General features: G+C 39.6%; 1 long non-coding RNA gene across 1 annotated transcript in view; it reads right to left on the bottom strand.

The window, feature by feature from the left end:
• LOC106149384 overlaps positions 1-6,604 on the bottom strand; it is a 17,758-nt gene extending 11,154 nt beyond the window's left edge. Inside the window, exons 1-2 of the long non-coding RNA XR_001235536.1 lie at positions 6,530-6,604; positions 5,943-6,158 (exon numbers count right to left, since the gene is read on the bottom strand). This is a non-coding gene — a long non-coding RNA (uncharacterized LOC106149384). The remainder of the gene's footprint in view (positions 1-5,942; positions 6,159-6,529) is intronic.
• Positions 6,605-21,941: the final 15,337 nt, after the last annotated feature.

The following is a 21,941-nucleotide window of genomic DNA, read 5'->3' as shown; positions in this document are numbered from 1 at the left end:
TGTTTTGGTGGTGTGGAGGTCTGAGATTGCACTTTGCTCCTTTGTTTTGTCATTTTTGAAGAACCAGAGACTCCCTGTAGTGCAGTCTCACTGTCCTCATTATTTGTGAGTGGCAGGGTGAGAGCCTGAAGATCCCCAGTGCTCAGTGTAGCTCCTGTACTGGTGAGTGGTGGCAACCCAGCCCAAGCCCAGATACTACGTGTGTGCTGGGTAACCACCGAGCCCCCAGAGGGTGCCTGAGGCTTTGCCTGCCTTGCACACTGGTCAGGGAGGCAGAGCCCAGACTCACCTGGCTTCCTGATGATCTGGAGCTCAGCCCAGCCCAGGAAGACACACTATAGGTGTGGCAGGTAGAAACCGAGGCTCTGGAGGGTACCTGAGGTTTCGCCTTCCTTGCACGCTGGTCAGAGAGGCAGAGCCCAGACTCACCCGGCTTCCTGATGATGGATAATGTCCAGGGTTCAGCCCAGCCTGGGGCAGCACATTATGGTGTGGTGGGTAGCCACCGAGGCCCCAGAGGGTGCCCAAGGTTTCACCTGCCTTGCACCTGCTCTGTGACCTTTGCACAGCCATAAACCATTGTAATATCTAGACAGTTTTTCAATTGTGGTACTTTTATATAATGGAATATTACTCAGCTGTAAAGAAAGATAAACTCGAGGCTTTTATAGGCAAATGGTCACAACTAGAGACCATACTCATAAGCGAAATAAATCAAACATACATGTGCAAACACCGCATTGTTTCTCTAGTGTAAAGCCTGAAAGAGTTAATTTAATCTAGGAGATATGATAGACATTGAGAATTGATAGGAAAGCACTCATAGGTAAGGGATAACTGGGATATGGGAAAAGAGAAGGGAAAGAAGGAGAAAGTTTGTATATATGTATATGCAGGATAGTTAACACGGGTATTCTACTGTCCTGTATTTCCTTGCTGAAAGAAACTGTCAGTGAGGCATTGGTTGATTAGCTTTGTATGTCTATATGTGTTTTCATGAGAAACTACATTGAAGATATCAATATGTAATACAATAAGCATTGTTAATTCCCTACCACTCTGTTTGTAACTCTGTAATGTCTGTACTGATCCTATACTATTTTGTAAAATGTTGTCAGTCTGTTAGTATTTTCCTCCTTTTATTTCTAAAATAAAAATAAATAAATAAAAAAAATAGTTTTTCACCTGCAGGAATATAGTTTTTACCCACAGAGCACATTTTCCCACTGAGTCTGGTTAAGTGACTATCTCTGCTTTTGAGTCCTTCAAAATTACTGAGGAACAGTGAAAAGAATACTCAACTTATATCATTTGCCTATAGAGAATTACGCTAACTACACTCTCTCTGATATTCTATCAAAAGTATTTAATGTCTTTGAATGTAATTTTTCTCACATATAAAATGAAGTTAAGGTCAAAATAATTAGCAAGCAAATAAGCATAACTGAAAATATCTTATCTACCTACATCACAGGGTTCTTGTGAAAGTAACTTTTCCTGAGATAAATTAGTTTATCAAGTCAGATGTACCACAGCTTGCCTTTCATCTCTTTCATCACAAAACCAGGGTGTTGTTATCATTAACATAGAACCTCCAGTGTTTGATCAGTAGCAGGAGGAATGAGGCAACAGGAGGAATGCTCTGTTGTTTTAGTTAATCAAGTAGCCAGACAAATTTTTTTAGTGGGAATTAGTGGGAGAGTTTTTCTGGTGATAAAGAAGGGGAATTTATGCTTAAGGAGGAAAAAGTCACTGAGGAAGGTCTTGGAGTATTTTATAATGTAAAAACAATACTCAACATGGTTTGACTCTAACACATTATTTACAAACAAGGGCTATACTATTTAATTCATTGTTTTTCTATAAAGAAACTAGTTATCTTTAGGTAAACTAAAATTTGAATGTAAACTTATTTGCAACTCCTGTTTTTAAGTGCAAGTTCTATATGTTGTTCTTATAAAATGCATTCAATTTTCAAGTCTACAAATTCTAAAATATACAATTGACTAAAAATAATACTACACCTAATCTTTACTGAGCACACAGTACATGTCAGGTCCTAGTTGATGTGTGTTACAGTTATAGTTTCCTATCCTCAAATGACATACTCTATCAGTTGTGTTATGTATTGTAGGAACCATTGTTTTGTTTTCAGTAACACATCTCCCCCATCTACTATCTCACTTCCTACGGTTTCAGTTACCCTCAGTCAATTGTGGTCTGAAAATGTTAAAGAGGAAACTCCAGAAAGAAACAACTCATAAATTTTAAAGTGTGTGCCATTCAAGTTGTCCTGCTCCATACCATCCAGAACATGAACCATCCTTTTGTCCAGCACATCCACACTGAGTACATCACCCAACTATCCAAAGGTCTCATAGTAGCCGTTTTGATTATCAGATCTACCACTGTGTTATCAGAGTTTGTGTTTCAGTAACCTTTATTTTACTTAACAATGGCCCCATAGGATAACTGGTGATGAAATTCAGATATGCCAAAAAAAAGGTGTAAAGAGGGCTTTCTTTATGTGAAAAGGTGAAAGCTCTTAATACGGATACACACGCACACACACACACACACACACACATATGCACTGAAGTTGCTACGAGTTATGGTAAATATAAGTCTTATAAAATTGTGAGGAAAACAAAATTTGTGCTAGTTTTGCTATATTACACCTCAAATTGCAGAGGTTTTTGCTACTGTGCAGAAGTGCTGGTTAAAATGTAAAGTATCAAATTTGTATGTGTGTGTGTGTGTGTGTGTGTGTGTGCATGTGTGTGTATAGGAAAAATTATGCATGATTTATTACAATAGATCTCCTGGCTGCAGCATCCCAGGAGGGCAAGTGTGGAAGCCACATGGCTTCCTGAGCCTGAGCCTAACAACTCACTGTTCACCTCCACTGCAGTGTCTTGGTCAAAGCCCATCACAGTGCTGTCCAGCCAGCTCATCTTGGGAAGAGCTGCGAAGAACTGTGGCTGTTTTTAATTTCTTACACACACTTTCACAGATGAATGACAGAGTCTCAGAGGGGTTATACAACATGTCTAAGATCTCCCAGAGAGCAAAATGGTGCAGGCTAGAGTATTCTGCATTTAGATTTTTCTGATTCCAAAGTGTGTTCTTTTAACTACATAGCATTACATTCAATTGTACTTCATATGCCTCTGAATTCCTCAAAGCACTTGTGAGCTGAATTGAGTCCCAACACATATACCCTTGTATTCAAGTCCTAACATCCAGTACCCAGTATATAACTGTATTTGGACACAAAATCTTTAAGGTAAAAATTAAGTGAGTCTGGTGGGTTCTCCAACATGAGTGGTATCATTGGAAGAAGAGATTAGGACACTGACAACTCCCAGAGGGTAGACCACATGAAGACAGAGGGAGAGGACAGAAGGCAGCCAGTCCTCCTGACACTCGGATTCCTGGTTTCTAGCTTGCAGAACTGTGACAAAAGAAATGTCTGTTGTTTCAGGGGCCTAGCCTTAGCAAACTAATATAGCACTGTTAAACAGATTGGTTCATTCGGTGTTCGTAGTGACTTTCTAAGACTGGAAACTGAATACTACTGTTACTTAAAAGTGATTTTATGTATTTGAAGATGTACCTTAAGGTGGGATGGAAGAAATAAAGACAGAAAGGAGACAAGGAAAATTGTTATTTTCAAATTGTACTTTTATAAAATCTGCAGGTTTAGGATGCAAAATTACCCAAGTATTCCCTCCTAGGAGATTGACTCCAGAAATTCCTAAGCATCTTAAAGATATAATAATTTGGACATTTGATTTTCCTCTGATCCTGTGGATTCACAAATTCCACAGATCATTATCCGCACGGAAGAAGAACTGTTCATTGACTACTGTATCTCTAAACTTCAAACACATGAAAATGGTTTGCATTCTAACTAAATCCACTAACAGATAACCTGATAGACACTAGGAACTCACATCCTAGATGATCTCTCTTGTGGACACCCCCAAGACCACACCAACACTCGAAGCCCCAGACTTTAACTTACCTCTGTTCTGCGTGCCCACACTCTCTTTTCTGAGTGTGTACCTCTTTAACTCTGTATATTAAACCTACCTATGCCTCTTCTTTCTCCTTAACAAATCCACTTATGCCTCTCATTGACATGTCCTGAAATGCTTTTCTGTGACATAGGTTGGGCGAACCTTCTAGCTACATCGTGTGTGTGTGTGTGTGTGTGTGTGTGTGTGTGTGTGTGTGTTAGCTGAGGTCTCTATCTGCTCACTGGGAGGGACCATCTCGGACCCTGTCCTGTGCCATACCTCACCCAGTAGGGCTTTCTGGCTTTTTGGGCCCCTTTACAAGCCAGGTCTTGTGGCTCTTGGGGCAATGTTTTCACTACTCGGTCAAGACCTGTAACTCATTTCTAACCTCCAAGCCTTCTCTTCAGGATGCGCTTGCTTTGCTTTGTATTTAAATTCCTCACTATGCGGCTAAGCTGATATGGTATTTACTTTGGGACATCTCCTAGCATACATTTTTTTGCTTTTACTTTCACTTTTTTCTCTTTTAGAGCTACTAAATCAGAATCTACATTTTAGTAAGTTCCTCTGGGTGGTTTGTGAGCATACTAAAATTTGAAATGTGTTGTTCTATTCAATTTTATGAAGAATCTGTGGTATTTTATTCAATTTGAACTCTACACATGCCTTGAGAATATTCTTGCCTTATAAAGGATCATAAACCTAAAATATGGAACTGAAAATGTGGACATAAAAAGCTAGAAACAGTTTGGCTTTATTTACCCTAATCTAGAAGAAAGAAATCAGGCAAGACATACAGGCCAAAATATTAAAGAGAAAAGAATGATAATAAAAATAATGATAGGGGGCTGGGGATTTAGCTCAGTGGCAAAGCGGCTGCCTGGCAAGCGCAAGGTCGTGAGTTCGGTTCCCGGTACCGGAGAAAAACCAAAAACCAAACAAACAAAAAATAAAAATAATGATAATAAAAATAAAGGTCAACCTGGCATGGTGGCGCACATCTATAATCCCAGCTACTTAGGAGACTGAAGCAGGACAATCCTAAATTCAAGGCTATCCTGGGCAGTTTAGCGAAGACTATCTGAAAATATAAGTAAAAGGGGTGGGGACAAATCTCAGTGGAGATCATTTACTCAGCATGCAGGAAGCCCAGTGTTTAATCCTCTGTACTGAAAAAAAGAAAAAAAAAAGAAAGAACAAAAGAAGGAAGGAAGGAAGGAAAGAAGGAAAAAGGAAGGGAAAAGGGAAAGCAGGAGGGAAGATTATGCTTATACTAGGGGCCACAATCTCTCTTGTTTTCTTTCTGATCAATTATGGAGGACATAGTGCAAGCTCTAACATTTCCAACCCTGTCTCACTCTTCACCCTAACCTTACTATAGTTAGGGGATTTTTGTTGAATGAAGAATACAGTTAAAGCATTTTTCAGTGTTGGAAATAAGTGGAGATTTTGCTTCTTGAATGTGCCCATGCCTGATTTTCTTAAAATTTTTTTATTGATGATGTGAGTGAAAACATAGAAAGAATGTTCTCATGTTTACCAACCACATAAATGTGGTGGGGTGTGTGTGGCACTGACCACTAGTTGTCCCCTATAACCTAGTTTTGACCTTTTACTTAGTAATAGAATTATTCTGTTTAACCTGACACACAGCTGCCCAGAATAGAAATCAAAATTTTGGCTAACTCTGAAAGATAGAAGAGAAAGAAAACAGATTTATTATTGCATAAACACAAACCAAAATGTGGTACACATTGTAAATATTCTGACAAAGAGATCCAGAGGCAGAAAGAACCTCACCTTTCTGGATAGCTAAGCAGATTCAGCCCATGCCACACATGTTCCCAAGGCAAACAACTCATGTGCAAGTAAGAGGCCTAGATAGCCCCATTTATCACATGCATTTGATTCTGAACTCACATGGATGCTGGGGTAGACATCAATGTTTTCTCATTAACTGTAGTCAAAGGAAAAGCAAATTTCTCATGTCTTCATGATGGGAGATAGGGTTGCAACTTGGAAACAAGCTCTAGTTGAGGTTGGGCTCCTACCCTCCCACACTCTGGGAGAGACAGGAGCTCTCTTTTCTCATGGTGACATGTTAGAGTTGATGTCCCAGTCTTTGAGGAAACACTCCTGGGTAATAAAGTTGGCAAGAGTCTTATTTACCTTTTAAAATTACATACACTTCAAAGAGGCAGAGAAATGATATTTTCTAAAAATATATCTTCTAAGCAAAGAGAAGGAGTCATTTACCTTTTTTAAATAGGAAAAATTAAACCTTTCTTTTTTCTTACTCTAAACTTACATTTGCCCTTATATGACTTGATATTTTTTTCTTGACATCATATGGTCCTGAAGCCACAACCCACAATTATAAGAATATATATATAAACTTCAAGTCAGCACATTTTATTACTTATGCTTTAGTCAGCTTTCCACTACTATAAAAAATACTTGAGACAATCAATTTATAAAGAAAAAAATGATTATGTGGATTGGCTCACAGTTTTGGAAGTTCCAGTTCATGGTCAGTGGGCCTCACTGCTTTAGGCATGTGATGACAGAGCACACTGTGAGAGGAGCACATGGCAAAGAGCAGCCACCTCCTGGGCACAAAGCAGAGTGAGGAGGAGCTGAGGTCACAAAGTCCCTTCAGAGTCTGGTCCCAATGACCTAAAGACCTGTTACTAGGCCTTTCCCCCTAAAGGTTCCTCTAGTCCCCAAAAGCATTATCCTGTGGAACACACCTTTAACACATGGAATTTAGGAGAACATTTAATATCGAAGCTAAGGCACTTAATTATTTTGTAACTATCAAATTCTGCTTAAGGATAGTGTGAAGAATTCCTTAGTTGTGCTCTTGGTCTCCTGCAGCTGTGAAGATTCAAATGTATGTATGTACTCTGAGAGGGAATTTTTTGAGCTTGTTTAGGATGCAGCTTGCCCCTTTAGATACTTGAGTGTAAAATAATGGATAATGATGTGATTTTTTGTATGTGTATGTGTCTAGAATTAGGGGAGTGCAAATTCAAACATAAGAAGCTAATGTAACAGAAAATGGTCCCCCCAGCCAGTATACTTCAGTTTCTTGGTTGCCTGGGTAATAATTCCTGTTGTAGTTTAGGTTGCTTCTGTCTCCTAGAAACCACTGGTCACTGTGATGCATAGCTGGTCACTATGATGCCCATTATAGGACCTAACCAAAGAGAGTCAGGCACTCTACCTCCATACCTCCCCTGGTAGACCCTGTAAAAACCTTCCTCCCTGGGCCTTCAAGGCCTGACATTTTGAGGAACAATTGATTCCTAGTCAGTGCCCGTCCGATGTTAAATAAACCTGCCTCCATATCCTGGATGTTGTTTTGGTATTTCTGCTTGCTGTAGCACTAACACTAAGCCCCACCAGAATGGGAATTTTAAATAACTGATAATTCTAAGTGTTGACAAGGACTCAGTGTATTGCTAATGATCCACAATCTCTTTGAAAAAGTTTATTTTGCATATTCACACTCTATGACAGTTGCATTCCTAGGCAACTATCCAACAGAAATAGATACGTTTGCCAAAAGATATTCAAAAATTTTCAAGACAACATCACTTATAAGAGCCCTTAACTGAAAACATTTCAAACTTCTGTAAAGTGGCCACTGAATAAGCAAATTGTGGTATATATTTATACAATGCAATAACATAGTAATGAAGGAAATGCTTCCACACTCAACAACTTGGGTGAATGTCACAAAAAACTCCACATACAAAAAGACATGTTGTTTTAAAATTCAATTTATAAAACATTAAAAACTAGGAAATGTTATTCAGTGATATAAAAATTCAGGGAAGTTTTTATCTTTTGTGAGATGGAAGGGATATGGCTTGGGAGGGACACATGGATGTTTTCTGACGCTTCCAGGTAATGTTCAATTTCTTGATGTAGTTGCTATTTTTTGGTGTTCTCTTCATGGTAATTCTACAAAATGAAACTTTATGAGACTATAACTCAATAAAAATGTTTATTAAAAAGCAGTCAAACTTTTAAGGTCTGAACAGAAAAGATCCTATAGGCATCGCTTTTGGGTTATTATCATACAATCTGATGTAGGCAGGCTCATGAATTTAGCTGTAATGCATACAGGTTTTATTCTCCTTAAGAAAATCTGAAACAAAATACATTTACAAAATAAGGAGTTCACTAGGTGTTATTTACAAAGAGCTGAATGCATCTTTTGATGGGTCCTTTGAGGAATGAGTCTCTTTGTGCATTAAAATATGATTTTCAAATATTTTATTCTAATAGGAAGAAATATATTATGTAATTTTCAAAGTAAATTAAGTATTCTTTTCTACCTCATCTTTATATTTCTTCTCCTTGCGTTTCTTATGAGACTCTCTGAAGTATCATCACCATCTCTAGTATCATTATTATCCCATTACATCTGCATCATATTTAACAGCAACAAAGAGCTTTCTCAATGTTTTCACAAGTCTTGTAAATAAAAAATGCAGTGTTTAACTGGAATAATTTTGGCCTAAACCTATCTCTGTAATTGGGTCACAAAGTTTGAGTTCCAAAGCAGCTGCTATACTATGAATTGTAACCTAGTTTGATATATAAATTTTAACCTAATATATGTGTATAAACTTGAAAACAATCAACTGAGTCTCAGCCAATCATAGCAGCTAAACTTCTAGCCAATCAGAAGTTGAAGTTTGCCCACATATGACCATATAAGGCAAATATAAATTGCAGCCAATCAAGATGTTTCTGTAGCTCTCTTCCTGTCATTTGGCTATAAATATAACCTGCACATGTAAGCGGGTGGATGTGATGCTGAATTTTGGAACATCTTTGGTCTCTGGAATGCTGTCTGATTCTAGAAACTTTTTTTCTTGTTCAAGTAGACTTTGTTAAAATTTAAATAGTGTCAGGATTTTTCATTTCAAGAGCAAATATTAGCTTCACATTCTGCATGGGTAAATAGGCTTGAAGTGGCTAAGATTTTCCAAGTATCCCACTGCTCATAGGAGGTGAAGCTGAACTCTAGTATGGCATTCCCTCTGCATTAGTCTTTGAATCTGTCAGGTTTCTTTGTTGCAAACCACAAAAAACAACTCTGGTTATCATTAAGCAAATGAGAGATAAAAAAAAAAAAAAAAAAACAAGGAAAGAAAGTAAAAGAGAAGAAGGGAGAGAGGAGGAAAGGCAGAAAGAGAAAATAAAACAAAATTTATTGGAAACATACCAGGGCTTGGGAAACCCATCTTGGGAAATAGTAGTTAGCAGGCAGCTCAGCTATTGGCAGCTTCAGAAGGTTGGTGGCAAGAGCTGTGATGCAGAAAGTCAGGTCCTTAGAAAGACTCCAGAATCCAAAAAAAGATTTATTCTTTGCTCAGAATTCAATGCCCTGGAAGGGGGCCTAGTGGGATGAGTTAATATCTTGTCTACTCTTTGACTATAATATACTAACAGGCCAGAGAGATAGGAACCTCTTCATTCCTGGGCATAGGTAGTCAGGATTGGGGGATTTCCCCAAAGAGATATTAGAGCTAGGGACTTCTCCCAAAGGAGAATTTGGTCACCAATTTGAGTGAACTGTTGGATACTGGAGAGCCAAAAACCCAGCAGACCTCTTCTAGAAGAGTCTAACTGGAGAAAAAAAATTAGATGACTCATGTTAACAGCTGGAATTATCATGGTGAAATTTCAGGGCTAGTGTAGGAAGGACACTGATTCTAATTAACTTCAGACTCCGCAGACATTCGAGGTTGAGCCACTCAGTGGTTGCTGGTGCCTCCACAGTGCTCCCGGAAGCAGGGAGCTGTGCTCCTGCAACCTGGGACCCACACTTGCTTTCTAGTCTAAGTTAATTTTCAGTCTTCACCAATAAAGTACAAAATAAGAGTGCAGATTAATCATTCCAAAGTTTCAAAAGACTGGAGCAAACAAAACAACCAGAAGAAAAAGCTAATGGACACCTGAGAGAAGACAAAATAGCAATGATGAAGTGGCAACAAGAGAAGTCAAGGGCTACCAGTGAAGCAGCTGGAACAGTTTAGGAAAATAAATAGAAGTAAATAAATAGAATAAACTTATTAATTTGCTAAAACTTCCATAACAAAGGGCTATAAACTGATCGGCTTAAATAATAGGTACAGTATTTATTGTCTTGAAATTCTACAGGCTAGTAGTCTGAGATCAGGGTATCAGCAGAGTAGGACTCAGGTAAACCCTGTTCCAGGCCCCTCTCCCAGCTCATGGTAGTTTTCTGATGTCCCTTAGCTTGTGGGTTCGTCACTCCAGTGCTTATCCTCATACTCACACAATGTTTTGTCTTTGTGTGTATCTACCTCTACATCCAAGATCCAAGTGGGGATTTGGATTTCTCCTATGTAAAGGGGCAGGTTGTCCTTTATGCAAGTGCACAAGTCATACTTGAGTAGGGCCGGATTCTGCTGATTTTATTATAACTTGATTGCTTCTGTCAAGATTCTAATTCCAAATAAAGCTATATGGTGACATACTGGGGGTTAAGGTTGAAACATACATTTTTGGAGTCTATAGCACCCTTGATGAAGAAAATGCTTATTAGTCAAGAGTAATACTTTGTAATATCTTTTTCTGGGACTTAAAGACATGTTCACTATGTCTCATATATAGGAACAGCTTGGTTTGTAAGAAGGTCAATGATTTTTCCTACACTCAGATGAAAAGTCAAGGCTGCAAATTTTATGATCTGTGCGTCTGACCCTAATTAATTCTGCTCAACTTCTGGTTGTATGTGGACTGCAAAGTATAAAGCCTGTCCCTGGGAAAATACTGGTAGTGTCATATGGTATTCAATCCCTTAATTTTGTTGAGAGTTTTCATGTCTTCCATTTCAATCTTAGTTTTCCAGAACATTTTAAGAATTTTGCTATTATCAAAATTTTTTTAATGCTTAAATATGATATCACTGGTGGAGAGGTGTTATAGGTTTGGAATTTAATGATAACTAGCATTTATACTACTCTTGATCTTAGCCAAAAGGCCAAGAAGTGATACTAGCATTTATTAAACAAATAAGAGTTGATGAAATAGAAAAAAAAGACGCCCTTCCCTTTTCCCTTTGACAGCAGGTGAGGGTGGGACCTGATAGTTTCATGCCTCCCCCCTTGTCTGCTGAAGGGTGGTCTGGGTGACGCTTCCTCGAAGTTACCTGGCTCTGGTGACCGCCCTTTAGGCCATGGTGGCACTTGCAGTCCTCACAGGACCCATGAGTTGGTTGATAGCTTCAGTGCCCCTTCCCTAACCTGGGCAGCTTCAGGTCCTGTGGCTGTGTTCCTTAAGAGTGGCTGGAAAACCAGACCGATAGACCAAAGACCTGGGAGGGCTGGTGCCCATTGCTAATATCCCCCAAGTTCCCAAGCCCCAAATGACCTATGATCATCACAGCTGCTTGTCTGGGAGACTCTTTGAAAGTGGCTACAGCGGCGATTTCAACCCTGTCATTTTTTTGTAGAAACAAAGGAGCTGTTGATCAAGCACCTGCTTCCCTGAAGTTCAGTGGATCATTGCCATGACAACTGATCCTGTACTAGATGCCTAATAGCAGTCCTAGGGGATGCCTTGACTGCAGCCGGCTTCAAACATGGACCTGTGCCACATGACTGTGATCTGCAGGTGCTCTAGATGACCATTCCTTCTTCCATGACTATTTCAAAAGTCCACAAGTAGATCTGTGAAACGCAAGGAACTGCCCATGTCCAGACCGCTCCTCCTCTGTATAAGCAGTGCTTCCTTACACTCCTTGAGTCAGTCTAGGAGGGACCCCCACTGGTGATGTACTCCAGTGTTCCTCAGTACTGGCTCCAGTAAAAGCCTCATTCATGTAGTCCTTTGCCTACTCACGATTCTTGTCTTGAGTAAAGTGGAATGAGCTAGCAACACTAGCGCTATCAGCCCTGAAGAGCTCCAGACAGTGGGGGAGCACCAAAAAAGTTAAGAGCAGTGGAGACCTGCAGTGAGCTGTGGAGAGCCCTGGAGGGATAGTGGAAGCTGTGAGAACTCCAGAAAACCCCTCTGGGTTGCTGGGAAGTCGAAAGGGGTGGCTGAGAGGCTCTAAGAGCCATAATAGCCTGTAACCCTAACAGCTAAGAGGCAGGGGCGCTCAAAGATCAGAGGTGTAACATTAAGGGCTAAGAGCCACTGCCTCTCAAAGCCTGGAGCTGCTAGTATAAAGCAAGCTGCACTTTGCCAATGTAAGGATCCACTGGGTTCTTGTTGTACCCCAGGAAGGAAGGCCGGTGAAAATAAGGAAAAAATAGACAAAAAGCTGGGATCAGGAGCAGATCCTGCCTCTCCTGAGCGGAGAAGGGGAACTGCCTAAGAACAGTAGAGCATTTACTTTATACCCTCGAGAGGCTGATATTAATTTCAGCCTCTCTGCTCAGCAATCAGTCAACAAGCTACAACAGCTCGATTAAGTGCTTTGTGGAGCTCCCGCGTTCTCCGGCTGTCATTGTCCTGCACGCGTAATAACTTTCCAACTTCAGCAGCTCCCAACAGCCAACTAGTGAATTCTATCTGAATTGAGCAAAAAGAGCCCACAGCTGCTTGGTGACACCAGGAAAATAAGGTCTTAATATTTCTTCTCAAAACATTCTTATTTTATATATAAGACAGCTAAGAGTACAAGTTTCTGTGATTTCTGAAGGTCAATAGTTAATAATAGAGTAGAATCAAACTCAGGCTGATTCTACAATCCTGGTGTCATGCTACATAATACTTCAATGGAAACAGTTTCAATAACCTGAGATTATTCAGACATTTGCCTCTTGGTTCTTTGCTTCTAAATCAATGTCTTGTAAAACAGGTAGCTGGAAATTACCTGAAATATTTTCTGAGTGTAACAACAATATTGTACTCAACTGTTCTGTATGTCTTATGCGGAAGTCACTGGGGGAACAGTGGAGGAGGTGGGGGAAAAGCTGGGGAAAAGGAAGCCGGGAGAGGCCGTTTCAAGTCGGCTGCTGAGTTTCTAGGACTTCACCTGCTCTCCTGCCCCTTTCTGACTAGAAAAGGCTAGCATTTAGGACTTGGGGAAAGTCAATATTATACAGTCAATCCTTTGTATTATGGGTTCTACACTGTTAGATTCCACCAACCATGTACTAAGCAGATTTGAAAAAATTGTGTGTGTACTAAACATGTACTGATGTTTTTCTTGCCATTGCTCCCTGAATAATATGGTAAAACAGCTATTTATATCACATTTATTATTGCATTAGGGTTTATAAGCAATGGAGAGATTATTTATGTGCACAGGAGGGTGTGCCTAGATTATATGCAAATGCTATACCATTTTATGTAAGTCTCTCGAGTGTCTGGGGATTTTGATTTTTCAGAGGTGGAGTGGGACTGAAACCAGTCCTTTGAAGAGACCAAGGAATGACTCTATCAGAGAAACCCTTTTTTGGTGTGAGCACTTTCTTATAAAAGGAATATTCTTTTCTCGGGCCCAGATTGGCCTCCTCTGGGTTATTTTAGGCAATACACCCAGTGCTGAGAGATGACTTAACCTCTACTTAACCAGCATCTGCACTGCATGGCATTCAATCTCTACTGGTTTAGAAAAAAGGAAGACTCAGTTGCCTCACTAACAAATGTTCATCCTCTGTGTCTGGTAAAGGATCAAAACAAAACAAGACACAGAACTTCCTGATTCCAGGTCTGGAGAAAGTAGAGAAGTGAGGCTGGATTTATTAAATCATCCTCTGGCAAGCTCCGGTTTCTCAGTATGCCTGGGGCGTTACCCTGGAAACATGGCATCTCAAGCAGGCACAGGGGTTCATGAAGAAATTACTCTTGCTGTCAGTAACATTTTGTATTTGGAAATTCTCCATTTCAAAAAGCATCAGCTTCCAAAATGTCTGACTACTTTGTTAATCACCTTTGCAACCCAGTGACTCCTTTCCTTTCTACTCTGTTCTGTGAAGGTAATTTGCTCTTTTTCTCCCTTGCTCCTTGACTGTGTGTAAGCACTACGGGCTGGGATGGTCTCAAGCTATATACACAAACCCACCAAGACCTTTGTTTCCTCTAGGAATGTGCTGACGCGCCACAGCCTCCTGCTGTGCGTGAGCATAAAAGTGGTGTGATGGAGACTGCTGGGTGGGGAAAGGAAGCTTCTGACACCAGGTACTGGCTGGCCGGCAAGGCACAGGCTCATTCCATGGCAGCAGAAAATTGCTCTCTGGCCAATAGCAAGGCTGAGAAGTGGCCTCATGCAAACATAACCCAATCCTGACAGCATCCAGCTCCGCTTCCCAGTGAAAGCCTGGAGCACAGCCGTATGTCTCTGCTGACACTACATAATGCTAACAAAGCCGCCTTGTTAGTCCTGGAAGCAGACCTCCTGCAGCCACACATAGAACAGAGGGAGAGTAACGAACACACATTAGAAACCAAGCAAGGTACCTAAGGGACAGTACTTAAATATGTGCATTTATCTAGATCCTGATGTTGTTTTATGCAGTTTTTTGGTAATGTGAGTATAACAGCTGGAGATATTTTTAGTTCTGTACAGTGTATGCTGAAATAGTCCCTGGCCTCTAGGTTTTGTCCTCTAATTCTTCTGTAGCCATTAATCCAATTAACAGGCAGGATGGCAAATAATACATATAGAGAGAGCACAGGAGTGGGAAAACCCATGGCTATGCTGATTAGGGAGGGCTTTATGGATGAGTGCTGGTAAACGGTCCCTGGACTGAAACCATGTGCTTTTCCTCTACCAGTGGCCGCTTGGTGCCCATATGGAAGTTCAAAGGGGGAAGTAGTAACCAAATACTGTGGCATAACAGAATATTCCTTAGATTTATCATCTTTATATTCTTAGTTTGGAAATATCTGTATTCTGCCAGGCTAATAGAAAAGTGTTATGCACTTATGTTGGGATGCCTAAAAGGAAGCACTTTGGGGTTATTGGGTAAAGGGTGTTAAATACTTATAAAGTACAATCAGTATTCAATAAGAACTATTGAACTTTAACAGATTAATTTATTTTTACAATGTGAATTTACATTAATTCACACTGTAAAAAAAGGAAAAAAAATAGAGAAAAGTCAAGATTCTAAATGTTCAAGTTACTATCACCTCACACCTCTGAACTCAAGCTATTGGAGCCGTTGACAGTTATGAGTGTTACTAGGTGAGCAAAATTATCTTCATTTTCTCCTTGGGGAAATGGTATTTAGGGCATCATATGCTAACCAGCTACTTCTAATCCATTCTGCAAAGCAGTAAAATAGAAATAATCTTAAGAGATTGATGTTAATAAGGTGCCATTCTCTTTTCTCTGAAAAATAAGAGCACTTTGAACAGCCGAGTGGCTATGTTGCACCACAGAGCGTGATACGAGCAACATGAAATGCTGGGACAGAGGAACACTTGACAGAGAAGTATGAGTGGGAATGTTGGCAACATGTTCCTTGTTTTCCCTGCCCTGTCTCTTAATCCTTCTTTAGCTCCCTGGCACTCTCTCTCTCTCCCTTTCCCAGCCCCGCTCCCTCTCCCTCTCCCTCTCCCTCTTCCTCTGTCCTCTTCCCCCTCCCTTCCTCCTTCCCTCTCCCCCTCCTTCTCTTCCCGTTCCCTCTCTCTTCGCTCTTGCATTTTTCCTTCTGCTCTACATGAGGGCTTCTCTCTTAGCAGTTTAAACATGGAATCTCAAAAATAATCATTTCTAAGTTCTCTGTATTCTGAAAAGAACAAACACTTTGACCCTTTTATTCTCTAAGCAGAAATTTCCAAGAATTTTACTAGTTTTTGGACTCACTGCATTGGAATTGCTAAATATTGAAAAATTTGCTTGTGTGTGTAAAGCCGTAGAGAGAAATTTCATGATCATAGACTTTGGCACATATTACTTAATTCGGTTTGCCTAGGACATGGGAGAAATAGGGATATTGATGTCACATTGGGAAATATTGCCTTGATTAACCCAGGATGGATGACTTTTCTCATGGAGACTCTACTTATAGCCTAGAGATCATAGTTAAGTGCTTAATTAAAAAACTGAAAAGATACGAGGGGAATAAATTTCAGAGAATTTTCAGAGAATGATTCTTCATAAACTCCTGCAGGACTAGTTACTAAATTCACAATATTGTTACCAAAAGATCTGATCTCTACAGTGGCCTTAGCAGAGAGTAGCTGACTGGGCCCTTTGGTGGTTACTTTTCACATCCTACCAGATAAGAATTTGCCATTGCTACTAATAATATTTCACAGAAGTTCAGTAAAAAAGAAGCAATTATGAGAAGTAAACCATGAGGTAGTTTTTAAGAAGTCATCAAAATAAGTAAGGGAATTTTTTTCTAATAAATGAAGCAAGTTTAATTTTTATCTGTGCATCAGTACGAAAGTCAGTAGAGAGATATCCAAGTACAAAGGGTTCAGGTGAGCAGCAAAGCCTGAGCACTCAATCATGCACGACTGTGTATAACTTAACTCCAAGGTAGCACTTATTGTTTTGAGATGATCAGACTTCTTGAAAAAGAATGTGAGGGCCAGATGTATCAATGTGAAGAAGTAAAGCCCTCTGTGCGGACAGTTTTTATAGGAAGAGAGGTTGCTACCATTGTTTCTAGTGCTTTGAATGTCTCGTCACCTACACTCTACGGAGTGGACATAATTATTTCCTTATTTCAGGTGCTTACCATCAGGGAAGTTAAGTAAATTTTGCAAAGTCTCAGACAATAAGTGACTTCAGAGAGTCCCAACACATTCTGATTCCAGGTTCCAAAGCCCACACTTCTTTCTGTTCTCTTTGTCTAGATGAACATCCATGGCACCCACTAAGGGGAAATGGAACCCCAGTGGGGCTGCCCAACAGATTAATGCATGAATGGAGGGAATCTTACTGTTGGGTCACAGGAATGAGTTTATTAATTTTACTCTTCCACCTTTAAATCAGCCCAAGCCCCTGTAACAAACCCCATAGTGGATACTTGTTCACCTGGTCTCTGGAATTTGCCTGGGCAAACTGTAATTCCATTCCCTTTCTCTGACTTTTTTTAGCATTTCATCTTGACTCCCTACTTTATACCTCCTTATCTTCCTGGCTTCTTCTGTCCAAACCACTCTGCATTCTCCTTTATATGTCCCTTGACCAGGACTCCAGGATTTCAGAGTATGCCTTTCACTTCTTTCTGTGGGATCTGCGGTCCAGGCCTGCTCACCACGAGACCCCTGTCACTGGAAGAGCATGGTGCCACATACAGAGAAGTGTAGTCAGGAGTACCTGTGTTTGGACGCTTATCATAAATGTTCTTAATCCATTGCTTTGAACGCTATGAAAAGCATTTACTATGTTTTTGTAAATTAGTAAATTTAGTTTGCCAGTTTGGTCATTTGATGAATTAATTCTTGTATTAATGCCGGCCTAAGAGCAGGGCAGTAATGACTGAAGGAAGTTTGATGTAGACTTGTTCTTCTGCTTCCTGGAAGTAGTTGTGGAATTCTTCAAAATCAGACCTTACAGACAGTGCTGCAGTGCTCCAAAACTCGCTCTTTTAGAGTGGCTAGGGAAGCGGAGGTACAACTTCCTGCAGCCAACCAGGGTCTGGGTAGTCTTGGTTGGAATGAGGGCCTCTTGTTATTCTATCAAGAACCTCTTAGGTATCCCCTTGAAATGGAGGGGGGTGCAACTCATCTCCAACTCATGCAGAAAGTACAACGTTCCTTGTTCCTTCCCTTGTAGAGAGCCTTGATGACTATGCTGAGAATTAATAGTTTTTAAGGAAATGGCCCAACTTTTAGAAAAATGTCCAAATATAGTTTGATGATTAAACTTAGTTTTTCTGAACACAGTTAATACTTAGCATTTTGAATGTAAAACTTGCGGTTTATACTAATTTTTGTTTCAAAAATTTAAACTTGGTTTCCATCGGCTAACACAGTTTAATATGTACATTTTAATATTTTGCAGATTTATAAGTAGTCTTTTAAGCATTCTTTTACAATTTAACATTGACCACAGGTAAAATCAAGATAGTTCAAGGTACAAAACTCTAATCTATTAAAGTATTTCCTTCTGAATACCCTCAATTCTTGTCCAGTTTTATATACTGAAACTTTCTGCAAACTGCTGCCCACTTCTCAGTTTCTGAGTTTCATGTTAGAAACCAAAATGCCAGCATTTCATCTTTGATAGGATTCTTGGTTAATTCTTGGTTTATAACAGATGCTTTTAAAATTAAATTTTAAATTTTAACTTAATGAGAATTCAATTTAATTTTAATTGTAAATGAACCTTAATTAAAATTTGAATTTTGTTTTACATTTTAAATTAAAAATGATTTGCTCAAAATGTAAATTAAGGCTAACATGTAATTTGAGGCATTGGTGAAACGCTAGCTAAATGTGCTTAAATTTTAAATTTTAGAAAGAATAATTGCATCATAAATCATCTGGAAAAATCAAAAGTCACATACTGAATGCCAAATTTTTGATGGAAAAAGTATTTATAATGGACATAGTGAATTTATGATTTGCTAAGTTGTTATTTGAATAAAAAAGTGCTCCACAAATGTCTCAAGTATTTAGAGTTGGGGCTTTTGAAACACGGTCGGGTCTTGGAAGTGCTATGCTCATTAATCCACTGATGAATTCATAAACCAACTGTGCTATTAGGAGACAGCGTCAGGGGTCCGCTGGGGAGGTCTGTCGCTGGAGCTGTGCCTTGAGGGTTGCCTCTCTTTCTCTGGTCCTTTCACTTTCTGTCTGCCTCCCGGCTGCCCCGGGTTGAGCAGCTTCCACCTACCATGCTCTTCTACCTTGCTGTTTCTGCCTTAGTGGCAGTTGAGCACGGGCTGAAACCTCTGAAATTGTGAGCCAAAATAAAGGTTTTCTCCTTTAAATTTTTATGTCGGATACTTCGCCCCCACAGCAAAAACATTGACTAATATAGCTGCCATTTAATTATACTATTAGGATTTTTTTATTAGGTAGCCAATCAGGCTTAGGTTGGCCAATATAAAACAGAATATATTTGATTACATATCATTAAGCAAACATTTTTAGGACTGTTAAAAGTACAGCATGTATCTGCAAACTGCTTTTTTCAAGAACTGATTTTTAGTGAACTGGCTTGCCTCCTTTTATGGGAATACACTGTTAAAAATAAACCCACGTACCTGGGATAGTTATGCATGCTTGTAATCCCAGTGCTCAGGGAGGCTGAGGCAGGAGAACTGAAAGTTCAAGCCCAGGGTAGTCAACTTGGAAACACAGTGATACCCTGTCCCAAAGAAAAAGTGAGAATAAAGGGGTGGGAATATACTTGTGTTAAGGTGCTGGGTTCAACTCTCAGAACTAGTAAAAACAAGAAACAAAAGAATAGGAGAACAACAATAATAATGGCAACATTTATTTGAAGTAGATTGTGAGCCAGCACTGTCTTGTATGCTCTGTAGTAGTTGTCTTCATTTATTTCAACTTACTAAATTATATATTATTATAATTTTACAGAAGAAGGACTTGATTCTCCAAAGTTTATTAACGTAAGTGGCCCAAAGGGAGCAAAGTCAAGATTGGCTGTCACAAGTCAGGCTGCTTACCCTAGTTCCAAAGCTGTGAAATGCAGGACAAAATTACCCATCCTTGCCCTAAATCTCCAAAGAATGAGATGAGGAAAAAGTCTGAGCTCCACACCTGTGTATGTTGCAGCATCGGAAGCAAACAGCAGGTGGGCTGGTACGCATTCTAGTTGGTTGCTCAGGGAGTAGGCATGGCATTAGCAGTAGGACAGGTGATGGGTCAGGTCAGCTGGCAAGAGGGTTAGATAGTGGTATCAGTCCACTGGCTTCAGCTCCACATTTAGTGGCCTTCTGGTCTCTGGCTGCCCATGACTGTTCCCCATGTTTCCCTATGAAGCCATTGGTTATTTGAGATATTAAAGAAGGCAGCATAGAGCTGGTCACTTTCTGTAATGTCAGCTCTACAGAGCTAAGGAGCAAGGTGAGAGGTCTCTTATAACCTCAAGCTAGAACTCAGGGCATATTCTCAAGTCTAGTTCAAGGCATCTAGCTGTAGGGATCATCAGAGCAAGAGGGATGCCCTTTGAATGGTTTTGACTGGTTTTGGGCAAGCTACTCTGAGAAAATTTGGAGTGGTGTTTTGTGGGCTGATATGTTGCATAATAACAGCTAGTAAGTACTTTTCCTATTCTCTTTCTTATCAGTTTTTGTGGTTATCATGACCTGCTCATAGTAATTATCCTGAACTTTCATGCACCAGTGCACACCTGGATATAACCAGAGTTTATTATAAGCTTTATCACCCATGTGGGCAGGGACAAGCTTCCCCTTTCCCACTGTAACCTCAGGAAGAACAGAGCTTGGGAAAGAAGGCAGGGGAAATTGGGGTGATTTTCTTTCATTTCTACTTAGGATGACATGATATCTAACAGATGATTTATTTCTTTCAATTCCTTCTGAGAATGAATGTTAGTTTCAGAGATAACAAGTTTTTACATATATTTTTCAGCTTTTAAAAATTTTCCAGTTCAGTGGTTATTAATTTATTCACATAGCTGCACACTCATCGCCGCTATTTGATAACATTTTCACAGCCCCCAAAAGCCCATGTGGTATGCTCATGCACAGGTGTGTGCAGACATGGTTTTCATTTCTCTTGGGTATTGGGGTGGTATTGTTGACCATGTTTGGCAACTGTGCTTAACTTTCTGAGGAACTGCACAGCTGCCTTCCAAAGTACAATAGCTGTGCTGCTTGCCATTCCTACCAGCAATGTTTTAATTTCTCCGTGTCCTCCCCCAGACTTGTTACTGTCATTCTGATTGTAGCTGTCCTCGTGGCCATGTAGTCATTTTGGCTTGGTTTCTGTAATGACTAACGATGTTGAACTTCTTTTATGTGCTCACTGGCATTTGTATGTCTTTTAGGAGAAATGTTTATTCAAACCTTTGCCAACTTTTAAACTGGGTTAATTTTCTTTTTACTACTGATTTTCAAGTTCTTTAACTATCCTGCATTCATTTTCTTTGTCATACATATAATTTGCAAATGTCCTTCCTGCTACGAATTGTCTCTTTACTGTACTGAAGTAATGAGGTGAGAGCTATTTATTTCCAGAGAAGGGAATTTGCATCATTTATATAAAGAAACAAGAGAACTCTCATGCATAATGTGTCATCTGAGTTAGGACTTGAAGTAAATGACAAAAACAGAATAAGGTTAAAAACCACTAAAATAAAAATATGCATTGAAATATGTGTGATAAACAGTTCAATTAGAATTGTGGCTAAACCAACTCTTTTGTGATTTCATTTAAACCTGAGGTTATGGAGCCTGCCTTTAGCTGGAATTACACACCAGAGCTGCAAATCTGAGACCTTGATCCGTTCGTGTCTTACATGTTGCTTTTTGACTACCTCCACATCCTGGGTCCTGTCTTCCTCCTTGACTTTCCTGGTAGACTGGCCATCTGGGAAGTCTCTGTCTCGCTCTTCTTCTGCCCTTTCTTTTTTCTCTTTCTGTTTCTCTCTTTTATTTTTGAGATGGATTCTTGATCCTGTTAAATCTTAATGTCATTGTCAATCAAGAGATAGCATTAAGCATGTCTATTGCCTTATTCAAAACTTACCTTTTACTAAAAATTTTCCTTACTAAATTTTTCATGGTCTTTGCACAGTTATCATTCCAACAAACTGAAGTTGTCTTCACAAATAAATGCCAAGAAATATCTGTGCTCAGTATTTCTATTTGTGGATCTATGATTACTTTCTGTTTCTGGTGACATGCTTTATCCTACTACCTAGAGGTAAATTAAAGAAGAGCAATATTTTTCTTGCTCCCAATATTAATCATAATTTACCAGTTATTTGATCAATATACCACTAGGTATATTTTCCTATATCCTATT

The sequence above is a fragment of the Chinchilla lanigera genome, unplaced genomic scaffold (genome assembly GCF_000276665.1).
Source record: "Chinchilla lanigera isolate Chin_1 unplaced genomic scaffold, ChiLan1.0 scaffold00043, whole genome shotgun sequence".
Taxonomy (NCBI): Eukaryota; Metazoa; Chordata; class Mammalia; order Rodentia; family Chinchillidae; genus Chinchilla; species Chinchilla lanigera.
Note: the sequence above shows the minus strand (reverse complement) of the source record. Positions and strands in the feature narration are given on the sequence as shown.